The 22,015-nt window shown below is 33.7% G+C and overlaps 1 pseudogene across 1 annotated transcript; it reads right to left on the bottom strand.

Moving 5' to 3' along the window:
• Window positions 1-4,006: 4,006 nt before the first annotated feature.
• On the bottom strand, window positions 4,007-14,993 carry LOC309665955 (ribulose-phosphate 3-epimerase pseudogene; annotated as a pseudogene). The gene has a single exon. The product of its transcript is annotated as a ribulose-phosphate 3-epimerase pseudogene (transcript).
• Window positions 14,994-22,015: the final 7,022 nt, after the last annotated feature.

Consider the following 22,015-nt stretch of genomic DNA (forward strand, 5'->3'; position numbering starts at 1 on the left):
TTCTGGTGTCATATCTGTGAAATAATTGCCTAGACCAATGTCAAGCAGGTTTTTCTCTAGGTTTTGTCTATATTTTTATGGTTTTTGTCTTATATTTAAGTCTTTAATCCATTTTGAGTTTATTTTTGTATATGGTTTGAGATAAGACTCCAGTATCATACTTCTGTGTGTGGATATCTGATTTTCCCAACACAATTTATTGAAGAGAATATCCCTTCCCCATTCTCTGTTCTTGGCACCCTATTCATAGATCTGTTGACCGTAGATGTGTGGATTTATGTCTGAACTCTCTATTCTTTTCCACTGGTCTGTATGGTTTTCTACAAGACCATGCTGTTTTGACAACTGTAGCTTTGTAAATATATTTTGAAATCAGGAAGCGTGATACCTCCAGCTTTGTTCTTCTTTGACAAGATTGCTTTGACTACTTGAAATCTTTCATTATTCTATATGAATTTTAGGTTTTTTCCTATTTCTGTAAAAAAATGTAACTGGGATTTTGATAGTAGATCACTTTGGGTGGTATAACCATTTTAACAATATTGATTGTTCCAGTCCATGAATATGAGGTGTTTTTCCATTTATTTGTGTTTTCCTTGATTTCCTCATCAGTGTTTTATAATTTTAAGTGTGCAAGTCTTTCACTTTTTTAATTTCATTTTTTCTTAAGTATTTTATTCTTTTTTGTTACAACTGTGAATGGGATTGTTTACTTAATTTCCTTATAGGATGGTTGGTTGTTTTTGTATATAAACATGATTGATTTGTGTATTCTGATTTTGTATCCTGCAACTTTACTGAATTTATTAGTTCTAACCTACTTTTTATTGTTGTTGAGTGTTTTCTATGTATATGATCATGTCACCTGCAAGCAGAAATAATTTTGTTTTCCTTTCTGAGTGGGCTGTCTTTTATTTCTTATCTAATTACACTGGATAGGATTTCCAGTACTTTATTGAATATCAGTGGCAAGAATGTCTATCCTTGCCTTGTACCGGATCTTAGAAGGGAAGATTTCCATTCCCCTCTCCCCACGTTGAGTCTAATATTAGCTAGGGCTTTTCACTATGGCCTTTATTATGTTGAAATAAGGTCATTATCTTGCTATTTTGTTGAGAGTTTTTATCAAGAATGGATGATAAACTTTGTCAAATGATTTTTCTGCATCTATTCAGAATATCAGGTGTTTTTATTTATTTTATTTTGTTATTTATTATGTTGTATCAATTAACTGCTTTTCATATGTTGAACCATCCCTACATCAGTGGGATAAATCCCACTTGATCATGGTGTATAATCCTTTTAATGTGCTGTTGAATTTGGTTTGTTAGTATTTTATTAAGGATGTTTGCATCTATGTTCATCATGGATATTTGCATATAGTTTTCCTATAGTGTCTACTTGGTTTTGATATCAGGGTGATGACACTGTCCTCATAAAATAAGTTTTGAAGTGTTTCCTCTTCTTTTATTTTTTTTTTAAGTTCAAGAAGGATTGGTATTAATTCTTCTTTGAATGTTTGGTAGAATTTACACATGAAGCCATCAGATCCTGTGTTTGAGTCTGGGAGATTTTTGATTACTTATTTAATTTCCTTTTTTTTTTTTTTTTTTTCTGGTCTCCTCAGGCTTTATATTTCTTCTTGATTCAATTTGTGTAGGTTGTATGCTTCTAGGAATTTATTCATTTATTCTAGATTATCCAAAATTAGTTGGCATATAATTGTCCATAACAGTTTATGTACTTTTTTATTTTTATGGAATCCATTGTAATGTCTCTTCTTTCATTTCTGATTTTATTTATTGAGTCTTCTCTCCTTCTTCTTACTTAATATAGCTAAGAGGCTGTCAACTTATATTTTAAAAAATCAACCTAATTTTATTGATATTTTCCCTTGTATTGTTATTATTCTTTATTTGATTTGTTTCTGCTGAGATCCTTATTTTCTTCCTTCTCCTAAGTTTGGACTTAGTTTGTCCTTCTTATTCTAGTTTTTTGAGATATAAGATTCAATTGCTTATTAGAGATCTTTTTTATCAATATAGGCATGTATCACTATAAAATTTCCTCTTATTTTTGCTTTTGCTTTATCCCATAGGTTTTAGGATGTTTTTATTTTTATTTTATGTTTTTATTTTTGTTTGTCTTGAGATATTTTTTAATTTCCGTTTTATTTCCTCTTAAACTAATGGCTGTTCAAGTATATGTTGTTTAGTTTCCTTGTGTCTATGAATTTTCTGGTTTTTTGCTGTTGTTTATTTCTGGGTTTATTCTATTTTGGTTGAAGAAGATACTTAAAATTATTTTGATTTTCTTAAATTTCTTAAGACTTGTGTTGTGACCTAACCAGTGATCTCTCCTGGTGAATATTCGATATGCATTTGAGAAAATTGTGAACACTCTCTTTGTTGGGTGAAAAATTCTATTAGATCAGTTACATCAGTTAGACTTTTTTGGTCTATAGTGTTGTTCAATCAGTCGTTTTTTAATTTATCTTTTTGTCAGGATGTTCTATCAATTATTGTTAGTACAGTATTGAAGTCCCCTACTATTGTATTGCTGTCAATTTATGCCTTCAGATCTGTCAATATTTGCTGTATATATATACGTGCTCTGATGTTGGTGGCATGTATATTTATAATTGCTATATCTTCTTCCTGTTGAATTGACCCTATAATTAGCATTATATAATGACCTTCTTTGTAACTAGAAACAGTTTTAGATTTAAAGTCTACTTTGTCTAAGTATAGCCACTTCTGCTTTTGGGGGGTTACCATTTGCATGAAATATCTTTTTCCATCACTTTACCTTCAGCCTGTGTGTGTGTATCTTTAATTCTAAAGTGAGTCTCTTGTAGACAGCATATCGCCGGATATTTTTTTTTCTTTTAATCCATTGAGCCACTGTATGTCAGTTAATTGGTGACTTTAATCCATTTACATTTAAGGTAACTATTGATAAATGAGGAGTCAGTAGTACCATTTTGTTCATTGTTTTCTGTTTGTCTTGTTTTGTCCCACTCATTCTCTGTTGCTCTCTTCCTTTGTTATTTGATGAATTTTTGGTAATAATTTGCTTTGTGTTTTTTCTTTATTTTTTGTGTATCTTTTATGTTTTCTCTTTATGGTTGGCTTGAGGCCTAAATAAACAATCTTGTAGTTATAACCTATTTTAAGTTGATAACTACCTAACTTCAATCACATTCACTTTACTCAACCCCATTTACACTTCATGTTCTTGTAGTCAGTTTGCTTCTTTTCATGTTGTGTGTCTATTAACAAATTTTTACTTATTAACTTTTATATTAGGGCTATGTTAGTATTAAAATACTTTACAGTATTTTCATTTATATATGTCTATACATTTACCTATATGTATGAGATTTATGCTGTCATATGTTTTCACATTATTGCTTAATACCTTTTCATTGCAATTTGAAGAACTCCCTGAAGAATTTCTTTCAAGTCAGGTCTAGTGGTGACGAATTTCCTCAGTTTTTGTTTGTCTAGGAAAGACTTTTTCTCTTTCATTTTTAGAGGATGATTTTGCTGTGTATAGTGTTCTTGGCTGGCAGGGTTTTTTTTCTTTCAGTACTTTGAATATAACAACCCACCCTTTTCTGGTTTGTAAGGTTTCTACTGAGAAATTTGCGTATAGTCTTATGGAGTTCCCTTATATATGATGAGTTGTTTTTCTCTGGATGCTTTAAAAATTCTCTTTTTGCCCTTGACTTTGACAATTTGATTATAATGTGTCTTGGCCTAGACTTATTTGGGTAGTTCTTATTTGAGAACCTTTACGCTTCATGAATCTGAATGTCCATTTCCCTCTCAGGATAGGGAATTTTTTTGGCAATATTTATTTAAATAAGCTTTCTGTCCTTTTCTCTCTCTTTATTCTCCTTCTGGGACTCCAATAATGTACATAACAATTCCGTTGTTGTTGGTATTCTATAAATTCTGTAGATTTCTTCACTCTTTTTCATTCCTTTTTTCTTTTTTGAAACTTTTTTTTTTTTGCCTTGAGGAGTATCTTTATTTTTTTAACATCTTTTTTTTTTAAAACATCTTTATTGGAGTATAATTGCTTTACAATGGTGTGTAAGTTTCTGCTGTATAACAAAGTGAATCAGCTATACATATACATATATCCCCATATCTCCTCCCTCTTGCATCTCCCTCCCACCCTCGCTCTCCCACCCTCCCTCTGCCACCCCTCTAGGTGGTCACAAAGCACTGAGCTGATCTCCCTGTGCTATGCAGCTGCTTCCACTAGCTATCTATTTTACATTTGGTAGTATATATAAGTCCATGCCACTCTGTCACTTCGTCCCAGCTTACCCTTGCCCCTCCCGATGTCCTCAAGTCCATTCTCTACGTCTGCATCTTTATTCCCGTCCTGCCCCTAGGTTCTTCAGAACCATTTTATTTATTTATTTAGATTCCATATATATGTGTTAGCATATGGTATTTATTTTTCTCTTTCTGACTTACTTCACTCTGTATGACAGTCTCTAGGTCCATCCACCTCACTGCAAATAACTCAATTTCATTTCTTTTTATGGCTGAGTAATATTCCATTGTATATATGTGCAACATCTTTATCCATTCATCTGTTGATGGACACTTAGGTTGCTTCCATGTCCTGGCTATTATAAATAGAGCTGCAATGAACATTGTGGTACATGACTCTTTTTGAATTAAGCTTTTCTCAGAGTATATGCCCAGTGGTGGGATCACTGGGTCATATGGTAGTTCTATTTTTAGGTTTTGTAGGAACCTCCATACTGTTCTCCATAGTGGCTGTGTCAACTTACATTCCCACCAACAGTGCAAGAGGGCTCCCTTTTCTCCACACCCTCTCCAGCATTTATTGTTTGTAGATTTTTTGATGATGGCCATTCTGACCAGTGTGAGGTGATACCTCATTGTAGTTTTGATTTGCATTTCTCTAATGATTAGTGATGTTGAGCATCCTTTCATGTGTTTGTTGGCAATCTGTATATCTTCTTTGGAGAAATGTCTATGTAGGTCTTCTGCCCATTTTTGGATTGAATTGTTTGTTTTTTTGATGTTGAGCTGCATGAGCTGCTTGTAAATTTTGGAGATGAATCCTTTGTCAGTTGCTTCATTTGCAAATCTTTTCTCCCATTCTGAGGGTTGTCTTTTGGTCTTGTTTATGGTTTCCTTTGCTGTGCAAAAGCTTTTAAGTTGCATTAGGTCCTATTTGTTTATTTTTGTTTTTACTTCCATTTCTGTAGGTGGGTCAAAAAGGATCTTGCTGTGATTTATGTCATAGAGTGTTCTGCCTATGTAAAATAATGTAATTAGAACACTCTCTAACACCATACACAAAAATAAACTCCAAATGGATGAAAGACCTAAGTGCAAGGCCAGACGCTATAAAACTCTTAGAGGAAGACATCAGCAGAACACTCCATGTCATTCCTTTTTTCTTTTTTTTTTCTCTGACTGGATAATTTCAAGTGACCTGTCTTTCAGTTTATATATTCTTTCTCCCATGGAGAACAGTCACACCAAGAGGATTCCTCTTGGCACTTAGCTGTGCCAGACTGGAGAATGGGGTGATGCAAGCAAAATGCTTCCTATGTTTTCTGTGTAGGCATCCTCAGTGTCTGTGCTCCAAGTGTTTCTGCACCTCCTTTACTATACTTCAGAGGTCTCCCAGAGCTATTTTCATTGCTGTGTAGATGTTATTTATTATGTTTGTTGTTGTTGTTGTTTTGGGGGGAAGCACTGGGATCTCATAGTCTGCTATCTTGCTTACTTCACCTATTAGCCTTTCCTTCTTTATCATCTCTGCTTTCCCTCTCTGACACTGAGAAACCTGGCTCCCACAATCCACCATTCATTATATTTGTTTATTTATAAGTTCCTTTTTGTCTTTAGACCAATAGTTCCGGTCAAACATCATTTTCCAAGATTAATTAAGGCAGTTTCTCCCTCACTTCCCCTTCAGTGTGGTTATCATCTCACAGGTTGGTAATAGAGTTACCTTTATTTGTTACAGTCAGCATTCCATCATGGCATCCCCCAGCATCCTGGATGATGGTCCTTTTTCTAATATTATAGACTTATATATCTATAGTTCCCTTGTGTGTCCTCTCTGTAGTTAACCTCCCACCCCTCTTGAACAACAACTAGCAACTACTGATCTGTTTTCCATCTTGATTGTGTTGCTTTTTCCAGAAGGCCATATAAATGGAGTCATTTAATAGGTAGCCTTTTCTGACTGGCTTTTTCCACTTAGCAAAATGCATTTAAGATTTATTCATGTAGCATGAAACTATAGCTCATTTCTTTTTATTTCTGAATAGTATTACATTATTTATTTCTCCATTCCCCTTTTGGGGAACAACTTGGTTGCTTCTAGTTTTAGTTATATGAAGAAAACAGCTATAAAAGTGTTTTATGTGTGAACATAAGTTTTCAGATAACCTGGGTGAATACCTAGAAGTGAAATTTCTGGATTCTATGGTAAATCTATATTTAACTTTATAAAAAACTGCCAAAATGTCTTCCAAAGTGCCTGAACAATTTTTAACTCCCTAAACAATAAATGTTCCACATTCTTGCCCACATTTGGTACTGTCATTTGGGGGGATTTTAGTTACTTAATAGGTGTGTAGTGACATCTCATTGTTTTAATTTGCATTTCTCTAATTATAAAGGATATTGACCATCACTTGATATATTTATTTTTTTAATCTGTTTATCTTTGGTGAAGTTCTGTTAAGATCTTTTAACCATATTTTATTGGGTTGTTTTCTTATGGTTGAATTTTGAGAGTTTTCAATATGTTCTCCTTGAAGCCATTTATCAGAGATGTGATTTTCAAATACTTTCTCACAGTCTGTGGTTTGTCTTTTCTTTCTCTTAACAGTGTCTTTTGCAGAGAAATTGCTAACATTTTGATAATGTCCAATTTATTGATAGTTTCTTTCATGGGTTTTGCTGTTGGTGCCATCTCTAAAAAATTGAAGACGAATTTTACACTTTAATGTCTTACATTTTGACCTATGATCACATTTTTGTATAAGGTGTGATTTGTGTGCTGGGGCTTATTTTTATTACTTTTTTATTTTTTATTTTTGCATATCAATGTCCAGTTTTTCCAACTTCGCTTGTTGAAGAGACTGTCCTTTATTAATTTACCATTGATCCTTTGTCAAAAGCTGTTGGTTATATTCGTGTGGATCTATTCCTTTTTATTTGATTTCCTCATCTATGTGTCTGTCCTTTTTCCAGTACTACACTTTGTTTTTCATAGTAGCTAATATGCCTTCCTTAGGCATTAAGACACATTTCTGTTCATAATCTTAATACAGCAATATTTTTATTCCTTATAAAAATCGTCCCCCAGTAAAAATGGTATTTTACCACACTAATCTTTAAATTCCATCCTAAAAATGTAGTTATACACACAAATTTCTAACCTCTTGGAACATTCGGCATAATGGATTTAGTCACTGGAATAAATAATTGCTCAGAAAAGTAACACTGCCTCAATTGTGGTATGCCTTGGTAGTCAATATTCTTGTTTTCCAGTATAAAGGAGATCTCATAAGCAGAAACACTGGACTCCTTGTGGTTTCATCGATCTAGAGAACGTTTCTGAGCAGCTTCTGAGCAAACATTTCTTAACAGGTTGATCACAGATCTGGGATCTTCACTCCTCAAAATGGCACTGCCAGACACAACCATGTTAGCTCCTGCCTCTGCACATTTATGGATGGTGTCAGGATCTACTCCACCATCAATCTCTATGTCCAAAGATGAGAACTGGGTCCTCAACCAGTGAACTTTTGGCATCATATCTTCCATGTATTTCTGCCCTCCAAACCCAGGTTCCACTGCCATAACCAAGGACATATCTATCTGATTAGCCCATGGTGCCACATATTCAACTGTAGTCCCTCGTTTGATAGCAAAGCAAACCTTCATTCCATTCTCCCAAATGTCTTTGATCAAAGCCCCTGGGTTCTCGGTAGCCTCAAGATGAAAGGTAGATTGATTGGCTCCTGCTACAGCCATTGGATTTACCCACTCTTCTGGCCCAGACACCATCATATACATGTCAAAGAAAGAGTCCTGGCCTAGCTGCTTTCAGAGGCTTTCTACCACAGGGTGACCAAAGGTGATGTTGGGAACAAAATGCCCGTCCATTACATCCAGGTGCAGATAATTGGCCCAAGAGTCCAGCATCTGGAGGCCCTCGGCCCCTAAACTGGCCAGGTCTCTGTTGAGGATGGATGGGCCAATCTTGTAGCCAGAAGCCATGGTGCTAGTTCTCTAGAGATACACTGTCTTGATTATTGAAACAACAGAGTAAATCTTGAAATTGGAATATGTGAGTTCTTCAACTTTGTTCTTCCTTTACAGATTGTTTTGCTAATCTAGTTCCTTTGATTTGAATGTAAATTTTAGAATCAGCTAGTCATTATCTAATAAATTCTTAATGGATTCTTGATTGAGATTGTATTAAATCTATTGATCCACTTGGAAAGAATTAACATTTTAACAATATTGAGGTTTCCAATCCATGGATATGACATCTCTCTCAACTTATTTAGATTTCTTTGATTTCTCTCATTGGCGATTTATAGTTTTCCACATACATAACCTGAATGAATTTGTTAGATTTGTAACTTCATTTAGGCTATATTTTACATGGTATATATTTTTTACCTTCATTTTAGGCTATTATTTTACATGGTATTTTTTTTTACCTTCAATTCCAATTATTAATTCCCAGTATATCAGAATACAATTGATTTTTGTAAATTGACCTTGTACCTACAAATTTGCTTAAACTCATTTAATATTTCTGGAAAAAAATTTTATAGATTCATTGGGATTTGTTGCATAGGAAATCATGTCATCTGAATAAAGACAGTTTTATTTCTTTCCAGTTTGATTGCTTTTATTTATCTTTCTTGCTGTATTGCACTAGTTAGGACTTTCAGTGTGATATTGAAGAGGAGTGGTGAGAGGGGACATTTGTGCCTTGTTCAAGATATTAGAGGGAAATCATTCAGTTTCTCAACTTTAGCTATAATATTAGCTAAGGACTTTTTATAGATACTCTGCATTAGGTTAAACATTTTACCTTCTATCACAGTTTGCTGAGAGTTTTCATCATGAATGGATCTTGCATTTTGTCAAATGCTTTTTTTACATCTACTGATATGGTTTCTCTTCTTTAACCTCTTAATATGATCAGATTCATTGGTTGTTTTCCAATATTGAAACAGCCTTGCATTCTGTGGATAAATTTCACTTGGTCATGATGTGTTGTCTTTTTTATACATTCCTGGATTAGATTTGCTAATACTTTGTTAGGGATTTTCTGTCCATATTCATGAGAGATTGATCTGTACTTATAATGTCTTTGTCTGGTTTTGATAATATGCTGAAGTCATAATAACATTGGAAGATTGTTTCCACTGATTCTATTTTTGGGAAATGATTTTGTAGTTCTACCAGTACATATATTATGTAGTTCCATCATTATAAATAACTGACATTATTTATTTTTAAATGTTTGGTAGATTCACTTTTGAAATCATTTGGACCTTCAGTGAGTTAAAACCTATAATTGTATTTTATTTATTTTATTGAGGTATAGTTGGTTTACAATATTAGTTTCAGGTGTAAAACATAGTGATTCATGTTTTTTATAGATTATACTCCATTTAAATTTATTTAAAATATTGGCTATATTTCCTGTGCTGTACAATGTTTGTAGCTTATTATTTTATACATATTAATTTCTACCTCTTAATCCTCTACCCTATTTTGCCCTCTCCTCATTCCCACTCTCCACGTGTAACCACTAGTTTGTTCTCTATATCTGTAAGTCTGTTTCTGTTTTCTTATATTCATTCATTTTTTTAGGTTCCACATAGAAGTGATCATATAAACATTTTCTTTCACTCTGATTTATTTCATTAAACATAATACCCTCCAGGTCCACCATTTTTTTGCAAATGGCAAAACTTGTTCTTTTTTATGGCTGAGTAATATTGCATTGTATATATGTACCACATCTTCTTTATCCATCCCTCTGTCGATGGACATTTAGGTTGCTTCCATGCCTTGGCTACTGTAAACAGCACTGCAGTGAACACTAGGGTACATGTATCCTTTGGAACCATGGTTTTCTCTGGGTATGTGCCCAGGAGTGGGATTGCTGGATCATATAATAGCTCTATTTTTAGTTTCTTAGGGAACCTCCATACTGTTCTCCATAATGGCTATACCAATTCACATTCCCACCAACAATCCCTTTTATCAACACCCTCTCCAGCATTTATTGTTTGTAGACTTTTTGATGATGGCCATTCTGACTTGTGTGAGGTGATATCTCATTGTACTCTTTTGGTTGTTTGTTTTGTTTAGCAAGGAAACGCATCTTTTTTTTTTCATTGAAGTATAGTTGATTTACAATATTGCATTAGTTTCAGATGTACAGCAAAGTGATTCAGTTATATATATATTTTCAGTTTATTTTCCATTATAGGTTATTACAAAATATTGAATATATTTCCCTGTGCTATCTAGTAAATCCTTGTTGTTTATCTATTTATGTGTAGTAGATTGTATCTATGAATCTCATACTCCTAATTTCTCCCTCCCCTCCTCCCTTTTCCCTTTGGTAACCATAAGTTTGTTTTCTATGTCTGTAAGTCTGTTTCTGTTTTGTATATAGACTTATTTGTATTATTTTTTAGATTCCACGTATAAGTGATATCATATGGTATTTGTCTTTCTCTGTCTGACTTCACTTAGTATGATATTCTCTAGATCCTAGAGTAATGGAAGTAAAAATAAAAATAAAAAAAGGGACTTAATTAAACTCATTGTACTTTTGTTTACCATTTGTCTAATAATTAGTGATGTTGAGCATCTTTTCATGTGCCTCTTGGCTATATGTATGTCTTCTTTGGAGAAATATCTATTTAGGTCTTCTGCCCATTTTTTAATTGAGTTGCTTGATTTCTTTGATATTGAGTCACATGGGCTGTTTGTAAATTTTGGACACTAATCCCTTGTTGGTCGCCTGATTTACAAATATTTTCTCCCATTCTGTGGGTTGTCTTTTTGTTTTATCTATGGTTTTCTTTGCTGTGCAAAACCTTTTGAGTTTAATTAGGTCCCATTTGTTTATTTTTGTTTTTATTTACATTACTCTAGGAGGTGGGTCAAAAAAGATCTTGCTGTGATTTATGTCAAAGAGTGTTCTGCCTATGTTTTCCTCTAAGAATTTCCTAGTGTCTGGTCTTACATTTAGGTCTTGAATCCATTCTGAGTTTATTTTTGTGTATGGTGTTAGGGAATGTTCTAATTTCATTCTTTTACATGTAGCTATCCAGTTTTCCCAACACCACTTATTGAAGAGACTGTCTTTTCTCCATTTTATAGTCTTGCCTCCTTTGTCATAGATCAACTGACCATAGGTGTGTGGGTTTATTTCTGGGTTTCTATCCTGTTCCATTGATCTATATTTCTGTTTTTGTGCCAGTACCATACTGTTTTGATTACTGTAGCTTTGTAGTACAGTCTGAAATCTGGGAGCCTGATTCCTCCAGCTCTGTTTTTCTTTCTCAATATTGCTTTGACTATCCGGGGTCTTTTGTGTCTCCATGCAAATTGTAAAATTCTTTGTTCTGGCTCTATGAAAAATGCCATTGGTAATTTGATAAGGATTGCATTGAATCTGTAGATTGCCTTGGGTAGTATATATATTTATTTTGACAATATTCATTCTTCTAGTCCAAGAACATGGTATATCTTTCCATCTGTTTGTGTCATCTTTGAAAACTGTAAGACATTGATGAAAGAAATCAGAGTACGGGTCTTTTACCTCCTTAGGTAGCTTTATCCCTAGGTATTTTATTCTTTTTGATGTGAAGGTAAGTCGGATTGTTTCTTTAATTTCTCGTTCTAATCTTTCATTGTTAGTGTGTAGAAATGCAACAGATTTCTATGTATTAATTTTGTATCCTGCAACTTTACCAAATTCATTCATGAGCCCTAGTTGTTTTCTGGTAGCATCTTTAGGATTTTCTATGTATAGTATCATGTCTTCTGTAAACAGTTACTGTTTTACTTCTTCGTTTCCAATTTGGATTCCTTTTATTTCTTTTTCTTCTCTGATTGCCGTGGCTAGGACTTCCAAAACTATGTTGAAAAAGAGTGGCAAGAGTGGATATCCTTGTCTTGTTACTGATCTCAGAGGAAATGCTTTCAGCTTCTCACAATTGAGTAAGATGATAGCTGTAGGTTAGTCATACATGGCCTTTATTATGTTGAGGTAGGTTCCCTCTATGCCCACTTTCTGGAGAGTTTTTATCATAAATTGGTGTTGAATTTTGTTGAAAGCTTTTTCTGCATTTATTGAGTTGATCATATGACTTTTATTCTTCAATTTGTTGATATGGTGTATCACACTGGTTGATTTGCAGTTATTGAAAAATCCTTGCATCCCTGGGATAAATCCAACTTGATCATGGTGTACAATCCTTTTAATGTATTGTTGGATCCATTTTGAAAATCATATTAATATGATTTTTGCCTATTAATATTGTATCCTGAAACTTTGCCACATTTATTGTAGAACTCTAGTAGTTTTGGGGAAGTGTCCCGAGGATTTTCTACATATAATATTATGTCATTTGCAAAAAGTAACAGTTTTACTTCTTCCTTTCCAATTTGTATTTCTTTTATTTCTTTTTCTTGTATGATTGCTGTGGCTAGGATTTCCAATAGCACCTTTAATAAAAGTGGTGATAGTGGCCAACCTTATCATGTTCCTGATTGTAAAGGAAATGCTTTCAGCTTTTCTCTATTGTGTATGATGTTAGCTATGGGCTTATTACATATGGCCTTTATTATGTTCAGTGATTTTCCATCTATACCCACTTTCTGGGGAGTTTTTATCTAAAATGGATGTTGAATTTTATCAAAAGCTTTTTCTGCGTCCGTTGAGATGATCATAAAATTTTTATTTTTCAACATGTTAATGTGGTGTATCACATTGACTTGTGAATATTGAACAATCCTTGCATCCCTGGAGTAAATCCCACTTGATCATGGTGTATGAGCCTTTTAATGTATTGCTGGATTTGCTTTTCCAATATTTTGTTGAGGATTTTTGCATCTATGTTCTTTAGTGATATTAGTCTGGAATTTTCATCTTTTGTGATTTCTTTATCTGGTTTTGGTATCAGGGTGATAATGACCTCAGAGAAGGAATTCAGAAGCATTCCATCCTCTGTAATTTTTTGGAATAGTTTGAGAAGGATATGTGTTAACTCTTCTCTAAATGTTTAGTAGAATTCACCTGTGAAGAATCTGGTTCTGGACATTTGTTTTTTGGGAGTTTTAAAAAATTATTATTACTGATTCAATTTCATTATTGGTAATTGGTTTGTTCTAGAAAATAGAAGAAATTTTCTATTTGTTCCTGCTTTAGTTTTGGGAGAGTGTACGTTTCTAGGAATTTGTCCATTTCTTCTAAATTGTCCACTTTATTGGCATATAGTTGCTCATATTAGCCTCTTATGATCCTTTGTATTTCTGTGGCATCAGTTGTTAATTCTCCTTTTTCATTGCTGATTTCTTGGATTTGGGTCCTCTTTTTTTTTCTTGATGAGTCTGGCTAAACGTTTATCAATTTTGTTTATCTTTTCAAAGATCCACCTCTTACTTTCATTGATCTTTCTTTTATTTTTTTTTAGTACCTATTTCATTTACTTCTGCTCTGCTCTTTATGATTTCTTTCCTTCTACTAACTTTCAATTTCATTCGTCGTTCTTTTTACAGTTCCTTTAGGTGTAAGTTTAAGTTGTTTGTTTGAAATTTTTCTTGTTTCTTGATTGAGCTTGTATTGGTATAAACTTCCCTCTTAGAACTGCTTTTGCTGCATCCCATAGATTTTTCATCTTTGTGGTTTTGTTTTCATTTTTCTCTAGATATTATTTTATTTCTTCTTTGATTTGTTCATTGATTCATTGGTTGTTTAGTATCATATCATTTAGCCAGTCATGTTTGTGTTTTTTGCAGTTTTTTTCTTGTAGTTGATTTCTAGTCCCATAGTGTTGTGGATGCAAAAGATGCTTTATATGATTTCAGGTTTCTTAAACTTACTGAGATTTGTTCTGTGGCTTGCCACTGCAAGCTGTGAGACTGCAGTGGTCCTGGGATTGGTGTCCGCCTGCTGGTGTGTGTGACCCAGGCTCAGGTGTCCTGGAGCTGGTACCTGCCCACCAGTAAGTGAGGATGGTCCCAGGGCTAGTGCTGGCCCTCTGATTTGGAACAGGGTCCTGGGCCTTCTGTGGGACAGACCTGTGTCCTTTTGTGGCTGAGGCAGGGCAGCCTGCCTGCTGGTGGGTATAGCTGTGTCCCTGCACAACTAGTTGCTTGGCCTGAGGCTTCTCAATACTGATGCCAACAGGCTTGTTCATGGGACTGGTTCCTGGTGCTAATAAGCTATGATTCCTAATGACACTTGATAGCACCAGTGTCCACATGGTAGAATAAGCTTCCAAAAATGACTCCTTCCAGTGTCTGTGTCATAGTGTGAGCTCCAGTTGCCTCTTGCCTCTCCAGTATACCCTCCAAAATCAGCAGGTGGGTCTGACCTAGGCTTCTTTCAATTGATTGCTTCTGCCCTGGGACCTGGAGCATGTGAGATTTTGTGTGTGCACTTTAGGAATGGAGTCTCTATTTCCCACAGCATTCTGGGCCTCCCAAAAGTAAGCCCTGCTGGCCTTCAAAGCCAAACATTCTGGGGGTTCCTCTTTCTGATGCAGGACCCCAGGGCTGGGGAGCCCAACATGGGTCTCAGACCCATTGCTCTTTAAGGAGAACCTCTGCAATTGTAATTATTCTCTCATTTGTGGGTTGCCCACCCAGGTGATAATGATCTTGACTATACTGTGACTCGGCCACTCCTTATCTCATTGTGGTATATATATATATATATATATATATATATATATATATATATATGTGTGTGTGTGTGTGTGTGTGTGTATACATATATATATACACACACACACATATATATTTGTAGAAGATATTTCTGCTAGATTCCAGTCTTTCTTATCAATATGTGCTCTGTAAGTATTTGTAATTTTGGTGTGCCCATGAGAGGAGGTGAGCTCATGGTCTTCCTACTCCACCATCTTGGCCAAGCTCTCAAAACCTATAACCTAAACTACAATTTAATTTTTTCAGTAGGTTTTAACTACAATTTAATTTCTTTAACAGACATAGGACTATTTGGTTTATCTATTTCTTTGGTGAGTTTTGGTAGTTTGTGTCTTTCAAGGAATTTCTCCATTTCATCTAAGTTACTGAATTTATGGACATAGGTGTTTTTTGGGGGGGGAGGCATAGCATTTTTTATTATCCTTTTAATCAGTAGTTTTTTCTCCATTTGATTCCTGATATTGGTTAGTTTTGTCTCCTCACTTTTCTTCCTGGTTAGCTGAGGTAGAATGTGGGCTTCACCTAATAAAAGAATGTGATTTATAAGAGATACAAAATTTTAATTTATATTTTTCTCTAAGAGAGCAGGAAGATAATTAAAGAAAGATGTAGGCCAAAATAATATAGTTAAGAAGGAAGAGCTAATTGATATACATCAAACTCTGTACTCTAAAAATGAAGAAATTATCTTCTTTTCCAGGGTTAATGGAATAGTCACAAAAATTGACCATATATTATTTCACAAAGAAAATATTCTAAAAGTACAAACCAGTAGTACTACTATATACAACATTCTCTGGTTACACTGCACAAAAATTAAACCTTAATTAATGACATTTACCATAAACAACGATGGTAGTAAACCTTAGTAATTCTAGTCTTATTGGATAGTAAGCACTTTATAGAAAAAACTGGGTAAATCAACTATACTTCAAGAAAAGAAAAGAAAAATCTAGAATTTTCTGCCTTGCAAAAGAAGGCAAAATGAGACTAAATCAAGCTAACAAAGATATGTAGCTCCCCTTTGGACAATCACTAACTCAATCAAATTGATCCTGGTGCGTGGAACTAACCATGTGAAAATTGCTATGTGCTAGTAGTGAATAACATAGTTCAGTATTTTAATTTATACTTATACTTTTTTTAATTTAAATAAGAAATTATTTACGCAGCATCCTTGGTTTGTGTCTTGAATATATAATACCTCCTTTAAACTTTTTATAGAATTTTCTATCAACGTATTCTGTACACATATTTCTGAGAATGCTTCTGGTGTGTTATATAATTTTTATGAGGCTCTAAGTTCATCCTGGAAACACTGGAAGAAGTAATTATACATTTTATATTCCACATCTTCTCTTAAAATGTTTCTATGTTCTTATTAATATTATAATGGAAACATTTGCAATTATACAATTATTACCTTTTTAATGACTTATAGGTAGTGGAGATCCATGTACTAATTTGAGGTCAAACTATTCTTTTAAGGTATAATACATGCATTTAATCCTGTACATTGGAAAATGTGAACTTTTAAATACTATACAATTCTTCTGTAATAACACCTGCAATCAAAAAGCCATTTCCCACACATTAAGACTTTGAGTTTCATGGCATGTGCTACTGAAGGAAAAGTAAATCTCTCAAGCTTGCCAGAATTTTATGTCTGAACAGAGTTGATGATGATACGTTAATTTCCTGTTTGATACACTTCTAGTTAATTTCCATTCTAATCAAATACATTTTTTTATTGGGTTAGTGGATTATTTTGAAAAGTTACAAAGAGTATCAAGAATAGGTCTGTAGTTCTACTAAGAAAATCTGTTTGAAGCAGGGTGATTGAATAATGTGTGGTTACAACAAATAATTCAGACACTTATTGTTGTTAATATGAGACTATTGAGATTGGATAAAAAGGTTTTCTTTTGCAAAATTTAAAAAATAAAGGATTTATGTCAATTTCATACTACAAATTCATGATGACAATTGCCTCATTTAATTTTCCTCAGACTTCTTTGGAGGCTATTTTAATCCTACAGATTTTTTTCAATTCAAATGCAAATATGTGGAGAGGGTCAAAATGCCTATTTGTTTCAAGAAATGAAACTTGAACCCAGCCTTCCCCTATATCTTTCTACAGTTATTCTCTGCAAAACACATTGACTCACTAGCAACATAATATGCTTTTAATGCTGTTATCTCAATTCCTGCTTAATTCATCAAGGGTGGTTTCTGTCCTTAACACCTCATTGCAATCACAGTCATTAAGGTCAGTGGTTTGCTGTCTTTTACCTACTCTCTTTAATCTCATCAACACCATTAACCTAATAGGTTACTGTTTTACTCCCCCCCTTCTTCCCTCTTCCTTTCCCTCCTTCTCTTCCTCCTTACCTTCCTTCTCCTCCTCCTTTTCATTGCATGAGATTCCCTCCTTTTCTTGTACATTCCTGATGCTGGGCATGAAATAAATCTGCAATGAAAAAGTTAAAAATAATAATTATTCCATCTTCAAGTAAACTGTGTATACACTTTGGCAAAAATATTCTGGAGGTGTAAAAAATAAAACAAACTTTTCAGATGACCTGAATGCTATTTGTATAATTCAGTTGAAACAATATGCCTTTTCTAAATTATGTCATAAAATGAACCACAGTGATAGATTAACCATATTGCTCAAAGGGTGTCAAATGAATGACTTCTTCTGAAACAAAAATGAATACATACAATACAGGTTCTTTGTTAATATAAACATTTTAAAGGTCATTTTTCAAACTGTTTCAGTGACCTAGAGCCAAATTCTATGCTTCAGGTGAACAAAAATCTATCTTTTCTAAATGAACAGTAAGGATTGGCAGTTTACTTAGAGGAAAGAAATGTTTAATATATTTTCTCTGCTATGACTATCAATAATGATAAACTATAAGATATAAAAGAACCTCTTTGTGAAGAATAAGCTTTGCTTCACCCCTGTGTTAAGATAAATGCAGTTTATACTCACAGAAAAACAAAACTTGAAACTAAAATGTAGTACCATGTCACATCAGTCTTAAAAATCTTACTTATGTCTCAACCATATGGGTGAACATCAGAAAAAAATAATGTCAACTAGATATATGTTTTTAGCAAAAGGAAAAAAACGTGTTTTTATTTTCTGGCTTAAAATATTGCTGTTCTAAATGTTTTTCCCCAAAGCTCATGAATATACCATACATCTAAAGTAATACAGTGAATTATGAAACTGTAAACTAGTCAGTGTTTGAATAAATTAATAATGAATCTGAAAGTATGGAATAAATCCACAAAGCATGTAACACACAATTAACTCTTCACAGGCTAATAATTTTTAAAACTCTGTAATCAGATTATTTTCCAATAAAACATGTCATAATAATTTATTTTATAATTGTGATAAGGACATTAAGATCCAATTAAATAGTGATGTCATGAAGGTTTATTGAATCAGTATGTAAAGGCAAGGGGCAGTGATCATATCTTTATTACAGCAAATATAAGAATGCTTAGTAGTTTCAGTTGCAGTTAAATAGAATGGATTCAAACAGTATTGTTTGTCTTGGAATCTATAGGAAGGAATTGTATTATTTGAAAACCTGATGGATGGAAGAAATGAGGCCAAGGTATGGGTAAGCTTTGGGAGGTAGAAGGAAGGCCTCAGAAGAGACACAAAAGTGGAAAGTGTGGGTGAGATCAGAAGAAGAGTACAAGTGTTATGTTGTTTCCTGAGAAAATGAAATGTTGTATCTGATTTAGTAAGGGGACTGAAGCTGATGAACTACATAAATGCCCTCTATATCAAATTAATCTTGAAAGCCTAGTTTTCATATGTAGATTTCTAAGAAAAAAGTGGAGAAGTAAAGAACCCAACTACATAGCCCAGACTCTGTCTGTGATCCATCTGTGATTGATTCTCTACTAGTCAATACCTTCATCCAGAAAATAATTCCTGCCTGGACAAAAATCCCATGTTTTTTCATAGTCTTTCCTTTTCCTTGATGTGGTCTTTTCTAGACAACCAAAATATGATTGTTAAAGTCATTTTCATTTTTTGCCTTATGAAAATTTAATATTATGGGTATGCTTTTCCTTATAACCTTTAAAATTAATGTGTTTAATTTAAAAATAAATTCTTACTACATTTCTTTTGTTAATTTAAAAAATTGATATAGTGATAACTGATGTTTTTATTACAGATTTTCTCATCATGCTCAAAACATACTTTTCCATTTATCCATTTATTTTAAGTTCCTTAGTAGTATTTATTTATTTATTTTGAATGTTGGACCATAGTTTATTCCTGCAAGTCACATTGAAAAGAAAAAACAGCTAATATGGAGGTGGTAGGTGTAGTAGCATTTATTTTTAAATGTATTTTTCCACATTTCCTGTTAACCTTTTCCCCTAGATATTTAATCTTTTTATTCCTATCTTCTAATGTATTCTGTGTTTATAGGAAGACTCCTAGTATTGTATATTAATTTTGTACCTGCCACTTTACTATATAACTTAGTGTTTGTGATATTCTCTAGAGTTTAACTAGTGCCATTTCATCAACATATAATGATAATTTTACCTTCTCATTTCCAATTTTTTAACTCATTTACTTTTTTCTTTCTCATTGCACTATTTATATAGTATCATTCAAAATGACTTGAGCTAAAATGTCATAATTTTGTTAGGTCATTTTGCAAGTTTTTGTGAAAGAGGTACGTTTTAGAATGTTTTGAAGTACTGATGAACAGAATAAATGAAAATGTAGCTATGAGAGTGATGCCTTGTGAGAAGCTTCTGAAGTGGAACAGATGACTGATGTGGACACTGAGCACTGCAGAAAATGACCTGTCAACCTCATTTTGCTGATGAAGTAATCAAAGCAGAAGTAGCATCTGCCTTTCACTTTTTCTCTCTGTTTACCTAGCATCATTTGGTTTGCTGTCTTTCTCCTAACCAGTTTCTAATACTGAAAGGGGTTCTTAATCTACTCTGGCCATCACCTCCCACTACTCTCTGGTCTTTCTTTAGTACTAAGGGTTAAGTGTGGTCATTTCCTCAGATGTGCAACCAGTTAGATGTGGGGTCTACCATCCACTTGGTTCCACTGGTCACTCATGTTAATCCTGGAGCTATAGCTCTCCCCACCCTTTGTGCCATATTCCTATTACTGAAGCTTGGCTTCCCTGAGGGACTGAGCCCCAGTCCAATGTCTTGTGACCTGCCACTTCAAGGGCAAAACTTTAAAATGACCATGTAACCCACTAGTTCCCAACCTTGACAATATATTAAAATTATCTGGGGAGCATAAAAAATTTATACTTGTCTGTGTTTCAACCTCAGATGTCTGGGTTTTGACCCTAAATATCTGATTTCATTAATATGAGATGGGGCTCTACAACTGTGTAGTAGTTTGAGAACCACTGATCTTATTTGACTATAAAATACCATCTGCCCCTCTTCTCTGTCTTTCTAGATGACATTCTACCAGTACATGGATACCTGTAGGGGACTATGGCCTTAGATTAGCCTGGGTTTACCGGTTTTCTTTGACCACTGTTCTCTGTATTATCTCCCTGGTAGATGTTCTTTTGTCACTCTAGATCACCTGTCAGCCTATTCAAATCTGGTAAACTGCTGCCTCTCTCTTTATGTAACCTAGGCTGTAGGGAGCAAGCATAATTTACACTTTAGTTGCTCACATGGGTATTTAGCAGTAAAGCCAGGGCCACCAGGTATACTGACTTCTAGACATCTGTTCTTTGCATTATGCCTGAATGCCTTTAATTTAGTTCATTATTTACTTTGCTATGTTCTAGATTCTCCCTTTTCTTCCCGCATTTGGGCCTAGTACACTCAATAAATATAGATTAGTGATTATTTATTTTTTTTACACATTTTCTCCCTTTGTACACATATCTCATTTTAGACAATGCTGAAAAGATCATGATTCATTATTGCACATAGAAACTAACAGCTGGAGTCAATTAAAGTGAGTCTAACTCATATACCACGTGGTACAGAAGCTGGATGAAGTTTTTATTGAAGCTAGATATTGGTAATGCAATATGTAATGTATACAGACTCTTTATCACATTTCATTCCACATGTCCTTGAACTTAGGTGCTATAAAAAGGCATGATCAGTTGATGAGAAATTATGATGTCTTAATTTTTTTTAAAGACATAACTGTTTTTCATCTAGGTCCCCACAACTATACTTTATAACAAATTAAAATACAAATTATTTTTCACTCTAATACTGAAAGAATCTTGAAATAAAACAGCAAAAATGTGACTTAAAGTATTGGTTACTGGTGTTTCTTACAAGAAGTCATAACGTTCTTATCTTTTTTCTCTTTAAATTTTTTTTTGGCATTGATGTTGGTATTTAAAACCACAGCTAAAGATCATATTTCTGTAAATTAAGCTATCATACTAGACATACACACCACATTATATAGTTTAATCTTTGGATCACTAAAAGCTTAAAGAGGTATCATGTATTTGTCCTACAAGAAATAATAGCAAATGTTGTGTTTTTCAAAGTTATATATCAAATACAGGTGAACCAAAATGAAAAAAAAATCATAAAATATTAAACTATTTGTGTTTTAACCATAAGAAACCACACCCAAATGGCATTATACATGAATCCCAGAGACATTTATAAACTTTAAAGATCAAAACAGAGCCTTAGATCACATTCTCTAAGTATCACATCACATTAAGGACTGAAGTCTTATTTTCATCCATTCATTGATTGTGACAGTTGCCTAAACAGTGAAGAGTAAAACTGTACCCACCACATATAGATTGAGCAATGGGATAGAGATCTTAGGGAAAGGCTGAGTTTTGAATAAAAGTTTCTTCTCAACAGAAATGCCTACAGTGTAAGTTAGTCTAATTTCATGCTATGATTTATTTTTATAAATAAAGCTCATTATTTTTCTCCCATGGATTCCAGTAACTGTGTGATACTGTAATTTCTTT

Source organism: Balaenoptera physalus (genome assembly GCF_965194825.1).
Source record: "Balaenoptera physalus genome assembly, chromosome: 8".
NCBI classification, from domain to species: Eukaryota; Metazoa; Chordata; class Mammalia; order Artiodactyla; family Balaenopteridae; genus Balaenoptera; species Balaenoptera physalus.